Genomic DNA, 15,926 nt, shown 5'->3' with positions numbered 1-15,926 from the left:
ATAATTCTAGCTCTTTTCATGACCCACCCCCACCACCAGTTTTTGCTTCAAGACCTATAACTAGGCTCAAGTCCCAACAAGCCCCAAAGGGTGAGGTACAAAGTGTGACCCATGAGGAAGTACGCTATACTCCAAAAGAACTGTATGAGTTTTCTAACTTATACAGACAGAAACCAGGGGAATATGTGTGGGAATGGATATTGAGAGTGTGGGATAATGGTGGAAGGAATATAAGGTTGGATCAGGCTGAATTTACTGATATGGGCCCACTAAGCAGAGATTCTGCATTCAATGTTGTAGCTCGAGGGGTTAGAAAGGGTGTTAACAGTTTGTTTGGGTGGCTGGCTGAAACATGGATCAAAAGGTGGCCGGCATTACCAGAGGTTGAAATGCCAGAGCTGCCCTGGTACAATGTGGAGGAGGGGATTCAAAGGCTTAGAGAGATTGGAAAGTTAGAGTGAATTTATCATGGAAGACCTGCTCACACAGCCCTGGAATGTCCAGAGGACACACCTTTTACCAGAACTGTAAGGAATAAATTTGTGAAACTAGCTCCATCATCCCTGAAGAGCTCTGTAGTCGCCCTTCTCTGTAGGTCAGATATTACTGTAGGAACTGCTGTCACTGAACTGGAATCCTTAAACACAATGGGGATAATCGGGTCCCGAGTCAGCAGAAGCCAAGTGGCTGCAGTTAATCGCCAAAGACAAGGTGGGCATGGCTACCATAACGGAAAACAGGCTCAAAGCAGCAATCAAAATAATATGACTCGCAGAGACTTATGGCATTGGCTAGTGGATCATGGAGTACCAAGTAGTAAAATAGATGGGCTATCGACTAAATTCTTGTTTGAACTATATAAGCAGAAGAATTCTAGGCCACGTGAACAAAAGTCTCCCTTGAATTACAAAAACAGAGAGTCACGGCCCCTTAATCAATTCCCAGACTTGAGACAGTTTACAGATCCAGAGCCCCTTGAATGAAGGGAAGGCTGGGTACCCTTGGAGAAGGACCCTGTCACACTGCCAAAAATTTATACTGTTAATCTTCCTCCCAGCCTTCCCCAGGGGGACCTACGGCTTTTTACCAGGGTGACTGTGCATTGGGGAAAAGGAAATGATCAGATATTTCATGGATTATTAGACACTGGGTCAGAAGTGACATTAATTCCCGGAGACCCAAAATGTCACTCTGGTCCACCAGAGTTGGGGCTTATGGAGGTCAGATGACTGATGGAGTTTTAGCCCAGGTCCATCTCACAGTGGGTCCAGTGGGTCCCCGGACCCATTCTGTGGTTATTTCCCCAGTGCCGGAATGCATAATTGGAATAGACATACTCAGCAACTGGCAGAATCCTCACATTGGTTCCCTGACTCCTGGAGTGAGGGCTATTATGGTGGGAAAGGCCAAGTGGAAGCCACTAGAGCTGCCCCTGCCTAGCAAAGTAGTGAACCAGAAGCAATACTGGATTCCTGGAGGAATTGCAGAGATTAATGCCACTCTTAAGGACTTGAAGGATGCAGGGGTGGTGATTCCCACCACATCCCCATTCAACTCTCCTATTTGGCCTGTGCAGAAAACAGATGGGTCTTGGAGGATGACTGTGGATTATCATAAGCTTAACCAGGTGGTGACTCCAATTGCAGCTGCTGTCCCAGATGTGGTATCATTGCTTGAGCAAATCAACACATCCCCTGGTACCTGGTATGCAGCTATTGATCTGGCAAATGCTTTTTTCTCAATTGCTGTCAGCAAGGACCACCAGAAACAGTTTGCATTCAGCTGGCAAGGCCAGCAGTTTACATTCACTGTGCTACCTCAGGGTTATATCAACTTTCCAGCCCTATGTCATAATATTGTCTGCAGGGATCTTGATCATTTCTCCCTCCCACAAGACATCACACTGGTCCATTATATTGATGATATCATGTTGATTGGACCTAGTGAGCAAGAAGTAGCAACTACTCTAGATTTGTTGGTAAGGTATTTGCGTGGCAGAGGATGGGAGATAAATCCAAACAAAAATACAGGGGCCTTCCACCTCAGTAAAATTTCTAGGTGTCCAGTGGTGTGGGGCCTGTCGAGATATTCCTTCTAAGGTGAAGGATAAGCTGCTGCATATGGCCCCTCCTACAACCAAAAAAGAGGCACAACGTTTAGTTGTCCTCTTTGAGTTTTGGAGACAACATATTCCTCATTTAGGTGTGCTACTCCGGCCCCCTTACCGAGTGACCTGAAAAGCTTCTACTTTTGAGTGGGGACCGGAGCAAGATGAGGCTCTGCGACAGGTCCAGGCTGCTGTGCAAGCTGCTCTGCCACTTGGACCATATGATCCAGCTGACCCAATGGTGCTGGAAGTGTCAGTGGCAAATAGAGATGCTGTTTGGAGCCTTTGGCACGCTCCTATAGGAGAATCACAACACAGGCCCTTAGGATTTTGGAGTAAAGTTTTACCATCCTCTGCAGATAACTACTCTCCATTTGAGAAACAGCTGTTGGCCTGCTACTGGGCCTTAGTAGAGACAGAACGCTTAACCATGGGCCACCAAGTTACCATGAGACCTGAGTTACCTATCATGAGCTGGGTGTTGTCTGACCCACCAAGCCATAAACTTGGGCGTGTACAGCAGCACTCCATCATAAAATGGAAATGGTATATACAAGATAGAGCTCGAGCAGGTCCTGAAGGTACAAGTAAGTTACATGAGGAAGTGGCCCAAATGCCCATGGCCCCCACTCCTTCCACCTTACCTTCTCTTGCCCAGCCCACAGCTATGGCATCTTGGGGAGTTCCTTACAGTCAGTTAACTGAGGAAGAGAAGACTCAGGCCTGGTTTACAGATGGTTCTGCATGATATGCAGGCACCACCCGAAAGTGGACAGCTGCAGCACTGCAACCCCTTTCTGGGATATCCCTGAAGGACAGTGGTGAGGGGAAATCCTCCCAGTGGGCAGAACTTCGAGCAGTGCACCTGGTTGTTCACTTTGCTTGGAAGGAGAACTGGCCAGAGGTGCGTCTGTATACTGATTCCTGGGCTGTTGCTAATGGTTTGGCTGGATGGTCAGGGACTTGGAAGGAACATGATTGGAAGATTGGTGGCAAAGAAGTCTGGGGAAGGGGTATGTGGATAGACCTTTCCGAGTGGGCAAACAACATGAAGATATTTGTGTCCCATGTGAATGCTCACCAGAGGGTGACTTCAGCAGAAGTTTTTAATAACCAAGTGGATAAAATGACCCATTTGGTGGATACCAATCAGCCTCTTTCCCCAGCAACTCCTGTCATTGCCCAATGGGCTCATGAACAAAGTGGTCATGGTGGTAGGGATGGAGGTTATGCATGGGCTCAGCAACATGGACTTCCACTCACCAAGGCTGACCTGGCCACCGCCACTGCTGAGTGTCCAATTTGCCAGCAGCAGAGACCCACACTCAGTGCCCGATATGGCACCATTCCTTGGGGTGATCAGCCTGCTACCTGGTGGCAGGTTGATTACATCAGACCACTTCCATCATGGAAAGGGCAGCGATTTGTTCTTACTGGAATAGACACATACTCCGGATATGGGTTTGCCTTCCCTGCACGACATGCTTCTGCCAAAACTACAATACGTGGACTTACAGAATGCCTCATCCACCATCATGGTATTCCACACAGCATTGCTTCAGACCAAGGAACCCACTTCACAGCAAATGAAGTGAGGGGATGGGCACATGCTCATGGAATTCTGTGGTCTTACCATGTTCCCCATCATCCAGAAGCAGCTGGGTTGATAGAACGGTGGAATGGCCTATTGAAGACTCAATTATGGCGCCAACTAGGTGGCAATACCTTGCAGAGTTGGGGCGGTGTTCTCCAGGAGGCTGTGTATGCTCTGAATCAGCGTCCACTCTATGGTGCTGTTTTTCCCATAGCCAGGATTCATGGGTCCAGGAATCAAGGGGTGGAAACAGGAGTAGCACCACTCACTATCACTCCTAGTGATTCACTAGAGAAATTTTTGCTTCCTGTCCCTGCAAGTTCAAGCTCTGCTGGTCTACAGGTCTTGGTTCCAAAAGGAGGAGTGCTTCCACCAGGAAACACAACAATAATCCCATTGAACTGGAAGTTAAGGCTGCCACCTGGCCACTTTGGGCTTCTTATGCCTCTGAATCAACAGGCAAGTAAGGGGATTACTGTACTGGCTGGGGTGATTGATCCTGACTATCAAGGGGAAATAGCACTGCAACTACACAATGGAAGTAAAGAAGTTTTCCTGGAATACAGGAGATCCCCTAGGGTGTCTCTTAGTACTACCATGCCCCGTGATTCAAGTCAATGGAAAACTGCAACAACCCAATCCAGGCAGGGCTACCAATGGCCAAGAAACTTCAGGAATGAAGGTTTGAGTCACCCCACCAGGCAGAGAACCACGGCCAGCTGAAGTGCTTGCTGAGAGTAAAGGGAACATGTAATGGGTAGTGGAAGAAGGTCGTGATACATATGAACTACGGCCACATGACCAGTTACAGAAACGAGGACTATGATGACATGAATATTTCCTCCTTGTTTTGTTATGATTATGTTTGTATTTGTCTGTAAAGAAAATATTTTTGCTTTCTTCTCTGTCTTATCCCCTTATCATATGGCATAAGCTGTAACGTTCATTTTGAAGGTATGGTTTTAGGTGATGTGTACAACTGCCAAGTTGACAAGGGGTGGACTGTTATGGTTGGGTTCATGTGTCAACTTGGCTAGGTGGCCTAGCTGTCTGGTCAAGCGGGCACTGGCCTGAGGATTGCTATGAGGATATTTGAGGCTGGTTAATAAACCAGTGGGCTGGTTTGTCAGATCATCAGTCAATTGACTGCAGCTGACTGATGACTCATCAAGGGGCATGCCTTCCACAATGAGAGAATGCAATTGGCTGGATTTGGTCTGGGTGATCAGTTGGAGGCTTATAAGCCTGACGGTTAGAGAACCTTCACTTCTTCTTCGGCTGCTCAGTGAAGCATTTCCTGGGGAGCTCGTCGAAGTTGCCGGTTTGTTTCCTGAGGAGTTCGTCAGAGTTGTCGGTTTGTTTCCCGAGGAGTTCGTCGGACGCCTTCCTTGGAGTTGACAGCTTGTTGACGGCTCTGCAGAATTTGGACTTGTGCGCTCCCGCAGTTGCGTGAGTCACTTTTACAATTTGATAATCAGAGACATCTCTCATTGATTCTGTTTCCAAGGAGAACCCTAACTAATACAATTATAAACCATAAGAAGAAACCAGAAGATATAGATAACCCAAATGTCCAAATTAAAAAGCCAGAGGAAATAGATAACTTGGAGAAATTAGTCAAAGAAGTAATCACAAACACCAATAACATGGCTCAGGAAATAAAGGACACCAAGAAGAATCTAGAAGAGCATAAAAAAAATTTGCAAGCATAAATAAAAAAAGATGATCTTATGGAAATAAAAGAAACTGTTGATCAAATTAAAAAGACTCTTGATACACACAGTACAAGATTGGAGAAAGCTGAGGGAAGAATAAGTGAACTGGAAGAGTGCAGGTTAGAAAGTGAAAGTACAAAAGAAAGAATGGAGAAAAAAACAAAAATTTGAAAAGGATCTCAGGGATATGATGGACAATGTGAAGTGCACAAATATAAGAATCATTGATGTCCCAGAAGGGGAAGAGAAATGTAAAGGACTAGGAAGAATTTTCAAAGACATTGTTGGAGAGAACCTCCCAACCCTTCTAAATGACATAAATATGCAAATCACAGATGCCCAATGAAATCCAAACAGAGTAAATCCAAATAACCCCACTCCAAGACATATTCTGATCAGATTGTTAAATGCTGAGGAGAAGGAGCAAGTTCTGAAAGAAGCAAGAGAGAAGCAATTCACCACATAAAAGGGAAACAAAATAAGACTAAGTAGTGACTTCTCATAGTGGTGAGAAGGCAGTGGTATGACATATTTAAAATTCTGAAAGAAAAAAATTGCCAACCAAGAATTCTTTATCCAGCAAAGCTCTCCTTCAAATTTGAGGGAGAGCTTAAATTTATCACAGACAAACAAATGCTGAATTTGTTAACAGGAGACCTGCCCAACTTGAGATACTAAAGGGAGCCTACCAACAGAGAGAAAAAGAAAGGAGAGAGAGATATGGAGAATGGTTCAGTACTAAAGAGATTCAGTATGGGTATATTAAAGGACCCATACTGAAAGGGAAAAATATATGTGACAAACATAAACCAAAGTATAAGATGGCTGATTCAAGAAATGCCTTCACAGTAATAACACTGAATGTGATTGGATTAAACTCCCCAGTTAAAAGATATAGATTGGCAGAATGGATTTAAAAATATGAATCATCAATATGTTGCTTACAAGAGACTCAGACCCAGAGACACAAAGAACTTGAAAGTGAAAGGATAGAAAAAATATTCCATGCAAGCTACAGCCAAAAGAAAGCAGGAGTAGTTATATTAATCTCAGAAAAAATAGACTTTAAATGTAAGGATATCATAAGAGACAAAGAAGGACACTATATACTAATAAAAAGGACAATTCAACAAAAGGAAATAACAATCATAAATGTCTATGCACCCAATCAAGGTGACCCAAAGTTCATGAGACAAACATTGGCAAAACTGAAGGAAGCAATAGATGTTTCCACAGTAATTGGGAGATTTCAATACATCACTCTCTGCTATAGATAGATCAACCAGAGAGAGGAGCAATAAGGAAATTGAAAACTAAGCAATGTGATAAATGATTTAAACTTAACAGAAATATATAGAGCATTACATCCCAGATCACCAGTATATAGACTCTTCTCTAGTGCCCATGGAACTTTCTCCAGAATAGGTCATAAGCTCGGCTGCAAAAAAAAGCCTCAATAAATTTTAAAAAGTTTGAAATTATTCAAAGCACACTCTGATTACAATAGAATACAACTAGAAGTCAATAACCATCAAAGATTTAGAACAATTACAAATAACTGGAGGTTAAACAGCACACTCCTCAGCAATCCTCAGGCTAAAGTACAAATAGCAAGAGATATTGCTAAATATCTAGAAATGAATGAAAATGAGAGCATAACGTATCACAAATTCTGGGATGGAGTGAAGCTGGTATTGAGGGGGAAACTTATAACTCTAAATGCATACATTAAAAAGGAAGAAAGAGCTAAATTCAAAGAACTAAGGGAACAACTGAAGAAGCTAGAAAATGAACAGCAAACTAATCCTAAACCAAACAGAAGAAAAGAAATAATAAGGATTAATGCAGAAATAAATGACATAGAGAACAAAAAAAAATAGAAAGAATATATAAAATCAAAACTTGGTTCTTTGAGAAGATCAACAAGATTGACAAGCCCTTAGCTAGACTGACAAAATCAAAAAGAGAGAAGACTCAAATAAATAAAATAATAAATGAGAGAGGGGGCATTACTGTGGATTCCAAAGAAATTTAAAAAAAAATAACATAAGAAGATACTATTAACAACTGTATACCAACAAACAATCAAATGTAGAGTAAAAGGACAATTTCTTGGAAATATATGAACAACCTAGACTGTCCAGAGAGGAAACAGAAGACCTCAATAAACCAATCACAAACAAAGAGATCCAATCAGTCATCAAAAAGCTTCCCACAAATAAATGCCCAGGGCCAGATGGCTTCACAGGGGAATTCTACCAAGCATTCCAAAAAGGACTGACACCAGTCTTACTCAATCTCTTTCAAAACCCTGAAGAAAATGGAACACTACCTAAATCATTTTATGAAGCTAACATCACTCTAATACCAAAACCAGGTAAAGATGCCACAAGAAAGAAAACTACAGGCCAATCTCCCTCATGAATATAGATGCAAAAATTCTCAACAAAATACTTGCAAATTGAATCCAAAGGCACATTAAAAACATCACACACCATGACCAAGTGGGGTTCATTGCAGGCATGCAAGAATGGTTCAGCATAAAATCAGTCAATGTAATACAACACATTAACAAATCAATAAGCGAAAAATCAAATGATCATCTCAATAGATGCTGAAAAGGCATTGGACAAAATCCAGCATCCTTTTTTGACAAAAACACTTCAAAAGGTAGGAATTGAAGGAAATTTCCTCAATATGATAAAGGGAATATATGAAAAACCCACAGCCAGCATACTACTCAATGGCAAGAGACTGAAAGCCTTTTCTCTAAAATAAGGAATGAGACAAGGTTGCCTGCTGTCACCACTGTTATTCAATATTGTGCTAGAAGTGCTAGCCAAAGCAATCTGGCAAGACAAAGAAATAAAAGGCATCCAAATTGGAAAGGAAGAAGTAAAACTGTCATTATTTGCAGATGATATTATCTTATATTTGGAAAACCCTGAGAAATTGATGACACAGCTATGTGAGATAATAAATTTAGCAAGGTAGTGGGATACAAAATTAATGCACATAAGTCAGTAACGTTCCTATACACTAGAAATGACCTAACTGAAGAGACATTCAAGAAAAAGATTCCATTCTCAATAGCAACTAAAAAAAGCAGTAACCTAGGAATAAACTTAACCAAGGATGTAAAACACCTATACATGGAAAATAATATAACTTTACTAAAAGAAATAGAAGGGGACCTAAAAAGATGGAAAAATCTTCTGTGTTCATGGATAGGAAGGCTAAATGTCATTAAGATGTCAATTCTATGCAAATTCATCTACAGAATCAATGCAATTTCAATCAAAATTCCAGAAATCTTCTTTGCAAACTTGGAAAAGCTAGTTATCAAATTTATTTGGAAAGGAAAGATGCCTCAAATTGCTAAAAACATTCTTAAAAAGAAAAAATGAAGTGTGAGGACTTACATTTCCTCACTTTGAAGCTTCCTACAGAGCCATAGTAGTCAAAACAGCATGCTACTGGAAAAAATAGACATATTGATCAATGGAATAGAATTGAGAATTCAGAAGTAGACCCTCAGATCTACTGTTGACTGATCTTTGATAAAGCCCCTAAAACCACTTATCTGGTACGTAACATTTTCTTCAACAAATGGGCTGTGAGAACTGGATATCCATATCTAAAAGAATGAAAATGGTCCCCTACCTCACACCCTATAGAAAAATTAACTCAAAGTGGATTAAATACTTCAATATAAGATACAGCATCATAAAACTCCTAGAACATAATGTAGGGAATCATCTTCAAGACCCTGTATTAGGAGGTCACTTTTTAGACCTTACACCCAAAGTACAAGCAACAAAAGAAAAATAGATAAATGAGAACTCCTCAAAATTAAAAGCTTCTGTATCTCAAAGGTATTTGTCAAAAAAGTGAGGAAGCAGCCAACTCAATGGGAAAAATATTTGGAAACCATGTATCTGACAAAAGACTGATATCTTGCATATACAAAGAAATATTCTACAACTCAATGACAATAGTACTGACAGCTCAATTATAAAATGGGCAAAAGATATGAAAAGACATTTCACTGAAGAGGAAATACAAACAGAAAAAATGCTCATCTTCACTAGCTATTAGGAGGGTGCAAATTATGACCACAATGAGATATCATCTCACACCAATTAAAATGGTTGCAATTAAACAAAGAGGAAACTACAAATGCTGGAGAGGATGTAATGAAATTGGGACTCTTATTTGTTGTTATTAGTACATTATAATGGTGCAGCCACTCTGGAAGGCAGTCTGGAAGTTCCTTAGAAAACTAGATATCAAGTTACCCTTCCATCCAGCAATTTGGCTTCTTGGTATATACCCAGAAGATCTGAAAACAGTGACATGAAGAGATATTTACACACCAATGTTCATAGAAGCATTATTCACAATTTCCAAGAAATGGAAACAATCCAAATGCCCTTCAACAGATGAGTGGATAAACAAAATGTGGTATATACACATGATGGACTACTACATAGCAGTAAGAAAGAATGAGATTGTGAAACATATGACAACATGGATGAAACTTGAAGGTAAAATGCTGAGTGAAATAAGCCAGACACAAAAAGGGAGATACTGTATGTTACCACTAACGTGAACTCTGTGAAAAATGTAAAATACATATTTTATATTGTAGAATGTAGAGAAACAGCAACTAGTGAAGGGGAGATGATAATCTAATAAGTACAGATAAGCTATTGAGGGTAATCTCAATGTTATGGGAATGCTCAGGAATCATTATGGTTTGCAAACTTTCCTGGGTGTGGTAGGATCATGTGGAAAGCAATGTAGTTATTTTAGGTTATCTGTTTTTCTCATTCCTTTTTTTTTTTTTTTGTTAGGGTTTGTTCATTTTCTTGGGGTATGGTAGGGACATGTTGGAGCAAGAGTTATTTTTGGTTATTAAAAAACACTTTGAACACTAGGAGCAGAATGAAACTTCCTCAACATGATAAAGGGCATATATGAAAACACACACCTAACATCCTACTTAATTGTGAAAGACTGAAATCATCCCTGCTAAAATCAGAACAAATACAAGGATGCCCACTATCACCACTGTTATTCAGCATTGTACTGGAGGTTCTTACCAGATCAATTAGGAAAGATAAAGAAATAAAAGGCATCCAAATTGGAAAAGAAGAAGTATAACTTTCCCTATTTGTAGATGATATATACAGAACATCCCGCAAAATAAAAAAAAAAAAAATTCTAGGCCCAATAAATTAACTCTGGAGAGTAATGGGGTACAAGATGAACACCGCATTTGTAGTGTTTATATACCCAAGCAATGAACATTTGGAAGAATAAATCAAGACAAAAAAATCCCATTGGCTATAGCAATTAAAATAACCAAATATCTAGGAATAAATCTATCCAGGGATGTAAAGGACTAGTACACAGAAAACTACAAAGCATCACTAAAAGAAATCAAAGAAGGCAATAATCAATGTAAGGACATTTCATGTTCATGGATTGGAAAACTGATTTTCATTAAGATTACAGTTCCTACCCAAAGCAATTTATAGATTTATTGCAACCTCAAACAAATTCCAACAACCTTCTTTGTAAAAATGGAAAAGCCAATCATAAAATTTATATTGAAAAGTAAGGGGCCTTGAAGAGCCAAAGCCATCTTGAAAAAGAAGAATGAAATTGCTGAACTCATACTTCCCAATCTTAAAACTTATTACAAAGCCACAATATTCAGAACAATATGGTACAGTACAGATACATACAACAATGGAATCAATCAGTGAGAAAAGAATTGAACCCTCACATTTATGGACATCTGATTTTTGGCAAGGGGGCAAAGACTACTCAATTGGTAAAGAACAGACTCTTCAACAAATGATGCTGAGTAAACTGGAGATCCATTTCCATAATAATAATAAGACCCCTACCTCACATCTTATAAAAAATCAACTCAAAATCAATCAAAAAGGTAAACATAACAGCAAGGACTATCAGACTTTTAGAAGAAAATGTAGGTAAGCATCTTCAGCACCTTGTGTTAGGCAATGGTTTGTTAGATTTTACAACCAAAAGACAAGCAACAGAAGAAAAAATACATAAATCAGACCTCATAAAAATTTGAAACTTTTGTTCCTCAAAGGACTTTGTCATGAAAGTAAAATAACAACCTACACAATGGGAGAAAATATTTGGAAACCACATATGTGATAAAGGTTTAATATGCAGAGTGTATAAATAAATAATTCAACTTAAAAAAAGACAAACAACTCAATTAAAAATGAGCAAAAGACTAGACTAGACATCTCTCCACAGAAGATACATAAATGGCAAAAAGGCACATGAGAAAATGCTCCACATCACTAGGCATCAAGGAAATACATATCAAAACCACAATAGATACCTTTCCACATGCATTAGAATGGTTACTATTTAAAAAAATAGAAAATAACCAGTGTTGGAGAGGATGCCAAGAAATAGGAACATTCATTGATTGTTGGTGGCAATGTAAATTGGTGCAGCCATTGTGGAAGACAGTTTCACCATTACTGAGAAAACTAAATATAGAACTACCATATGACTCAGCAATCCCAGTACTAGGTATATACCAAAAAGAATTGAAAGCAGGAACTTGAACAGATATTTGCACCCTAATACTCATAGTGGCATTGTTCACAATTGCCAAATGATGGAAGCAATGTGAATGCCCATCAAACAATGAATGGATAAATAAGATGTGATATAAACCCCCAATGGAATATTATTCAACCATAAAAAGGAATGAAGTCCCGATACATGCAACCACCTGGATGAACCTTGAAGACATCATATTGAGTGAAATCAGCAAGACACAAATATTATATGATCTTACTTGTTTGAAATAATTAAAATAAGCAAACTCATAGAGTCAGAACTTAGAATATAGGTTAACCAGGAATGTGATGGTGATAAGAAATGTGAAGTTAACTATTAAAATGTACAGGGTTCCTTTTTGAGTGATTGAAATGTTTTGGTAATGGATGATGGTGGTGATGGCAAAATACTGTGTATACAATTAATGGCTCTGAAATACACATCTGAATGTGATTAAAAGGGGAAATGTCTGTATATATGGTGATGGTATAAAAGTTGAAAAAAAAATCCATGGAACTACACTACACAGTGAACCACAAATTAAACAATGGGCTATAGATAATAGTAGAGTTATAAAAATGAGCTGTCATCAATTGTGAGAAATATTCCACACCAATGCAAAGTATGAATAATAGGTTGATATATGGGAATACTGTATTTTATGCATGATTGTTCTGTAAACCCATAACTTCTCTAATAAAGGAAAAAAGAGTCAAGGAATTGGAATTATAAAGTATACATTACCAAATGAGAAATTTTTTTCACTGTTAATATATTGCATTGTCTTTTCTTTGACCATAGAGGGCATATTATAGTTAAGTAGAATTATTTTGCCAGTGGTTATTAACATAATAGTATATTTAACTGTGCATGGAGTATATGATGGGTTTTCACTGAATTGTAATCTAAAGAATACAAGCACTATTTGAGATTTCTCTTTGCTAGGCAACATACAGCTAGCCTGACACATCAGGAGAATGCCTTAATTTATGCATCTTCTGTCCACATGATCATTTAAACAAGTATTCCATACAGCTGAGGACTTTAGACAAACAATGCCCATGTCAACTCATATATGCTAGGAAAAGTAAGGGATTTCACCATTTTCCGACCTTAAAACCCTCAATACTGTGAATTTCTCAAATTAATAAATGCCTGGCAGAACAAAGGCAAGGTATGATTGGGAAACCCTAAGCACACTGGGCAGTTGGGATTTTAAGGAAATCACAGCTTTGTACAATTGTCAAGACCCTGTACATAGAATATACTCCCTGATCTCATTCTACTTATTTATGTCATTAAACAAGCCATTTAATTTCATCAAGTCTTAGATTTTTTCCTTTTTCATTAGCTTCAATTAATAAAAGTATCAGAAGTCATAAACAGGCAGATTATTAATTACATGTTTTGAGGTTTAAAATGAAAACTTGTAAGATTTAGAGCCTTAGTTTTTAAATCTGTAAAATGAAGGAGCTGAATGATTAGATATTTAAGGTCTCTTCTAGTTCTCAGATGCTGTGTATAAACTAGTAGTTGTTTTATTTATTATCTGAGGAATATAGAGGTGCCCAAACCATTCTTACAGGCTCACTAAATTTATACAAATAGGGCAATATTAAAAGTTTGTTCAGAAAATGTTAATCTCCAGCAATCTTTACACTGAAACTTGTTTGAAATCTTCTTACCAAAATTTGGCTAAAGCATTTCACATATGTGATTTCCAGAGGCCCATATTTTAGCATATGCACACCATAATCATCTGGTTTAGGAGACTAGTACAGGGTTAATTTTAATATTGTGTCCCAGTGAGATATTTTCTTCTCCTGGTCCCATTTGCCTAACTGCTAATGGTTCATTCCCCATATCCCAGGAATTATCCTTTTTCATATATACTCTCCTACCCTATCGCTAGTTGCTCTATGAATATAAACCTGTTTCCAGTCTGAGTAGGGGTATTTAAATCCCACTACCTGCCTTGGCAAAATTTTCTTTAGCTTGATAAAATAGTTGATGCCAACTTCCAAAGTGAGAACATTTATGGAACAATGTGTTTTTTCAAGCCACAAACCCTATTTAACACTGATAGTGTAAAAGTTAATGTATTCTTTAATTGATTTGAAACCAAGAAATAAAATCAGGGATAATTTTTGTGCCTGTGGATGTTTAGTTAATACAAGCTGTAACTTAGGTTAGAAATCCAAGACACAATGTTGTCTAATCAGTGAAACATAACTTAATAATTAGAAAACTCTATATTAAGATGGTCTTCACCAGAATTTACCTCAGACCATATAAGTGGATTAGATTTAAGAGGGCCATAAGAAGGCAGAATCATTTTGTGAAAAGAGGTCAAGGATGAGTCATCATTTCTGGTTCCAGTGTCAATAATGACTAGTTTTACTATCATGAGCATATCACCCTCTGTGCTTGTGAATGGAATGGAATGAAGAAAGGACACTTGTATCAATCAATTCCTCACCATACCCTGAGAAATGAGAATAAAGATACTACCTTGTCTATTGAACTGTTTGTTTTATTGTGCAAACTAAATGATGTAAAGATTTCAAGTTTGGAGTAATACAGAGCTGGGTTCTAAATTAAACTACCACTTCTTACTCTCTATGATTATCAGTTTCCTCACTTATAAAATGGAGCTAATCATACCCACTTTCAGGGTTGCAGTATTCAATAACAGGTACTACTACTACTAATAATAACAAACAAGATGTCATATGTGAAAGTGCTTTAAAAAATTAAAACTTTTGAATATTTAAGGGTATTAAGTAGAATGTTTTTATTACAGGATTTCCAATTTCTTGTGATATTATTACTGACTTTAGAATTTCCAAGTCTTGTCTTTTCTTCTTTTCTATTTTTATAATCTTTTTGTGATATTTGACTCATATCCTCTTCTTCTGAAACATTCAACAGAAAAGGAAGAGACACATGGAAATAAGAGAAAAGGTGTGTGTAATTGAACTTGGGGAAGATACAGACAAGGATGTCCATTACATTTCTTTGCTGTAGGTGAAAGAATACTATTCTATTTTGGTATATCTATGTGAGTAGTGTTTAGAAAGATCAAAACTCAATAAATAGGGAGACAAATATATTACCTTATGGATTTAAAGTTACAACATATTGGTCCTATCAAAACAGGGTATGTTTATTAATTACTTGCTTAACTGATATATCATAAATTTCTGCAAGTCATTCCAAGCAATATGACAATAATGAAGGCAAGCTAAAGAAAGCCAACTAACTTTGATTTTTACATCAATATGATAGTCTTTCTGCAAGATATACTGTCTCATCACAATTCTCTAGCTGAAGATGTGCAATAAAATGGGAACATTTGGAGTCAGGCTCAGTGAAATTGATCTTACTAGCATGAATTGTTTTAGAGGCACCTCATATTTATCTGAGGGCAGTTCCTACTATAAGAAGCATTCTCCTAAACACTTGAATGTGTGCTGTTATCAGATGAGAACCACATTTTGTTGGAATTTTCAGGTACAACAATTAGTTGTATCTGAGTGACCCGGTACAACTAATTGAAGACACTGTCTTCAGTGAGGCAAGAGGGACATTCTCTCTAGGTTACGGTAGATTTTCCCTGTTTTTGGATCACTGAGTCATGAATTGTGGGACACAGAAGATAACAATGCATGAAAATCAGGTCCCAGGAAGGTAAAGAAAAGAGTGTAACAAACTTATATAAGTTTGAGAATGACATTGGTGGGATGTGGGGAGAGTTTTTTAAAAGTACAACCCAATCCAGAGATCCTGGTTCAACACACCTGGAACCCAGGATCTGCATGTAAGACTAGCACTCTAGTTCATTCTGATCGGGGTCGGCAGCTATCACATGTGCAAGGTGGTGCCAACG

General features: G+C 38.3%; 1 protein-coding gene across 1 annotated transcript in view; it reads right to left on the bottom strand.

Moving 5' to 3' along the window:
* HTR2C (5-hydroxytryptamine receptor 2C) overlaps positions 1–15,926 on the bottom strand; it is a 433,564-nt gene that overhangs the window by 274,699 nt on the left and 142,939 nt on the right. The gene's annotated exons all lie outside the window — the stretch shown is intronic.

This window comes from Choloepus didactylus, chromosome X, assembly GCF_015220235.1.
Source record: "Choloepus didactylus isolate mChoDid1 chromosome X, mChoDid1.pri, whole genome shotgun sequence".
Classification (NCBI taxonomy): domain Eukaryota; kingdom Metazoa; phylum Chordata; class Mammalia; order Pilosa; family Megalonychidae; genus Choloepus; species Choloepus didactylus.
This window is presented reverse-complemented; position numbering and strand designations above follow the sequence as displayed.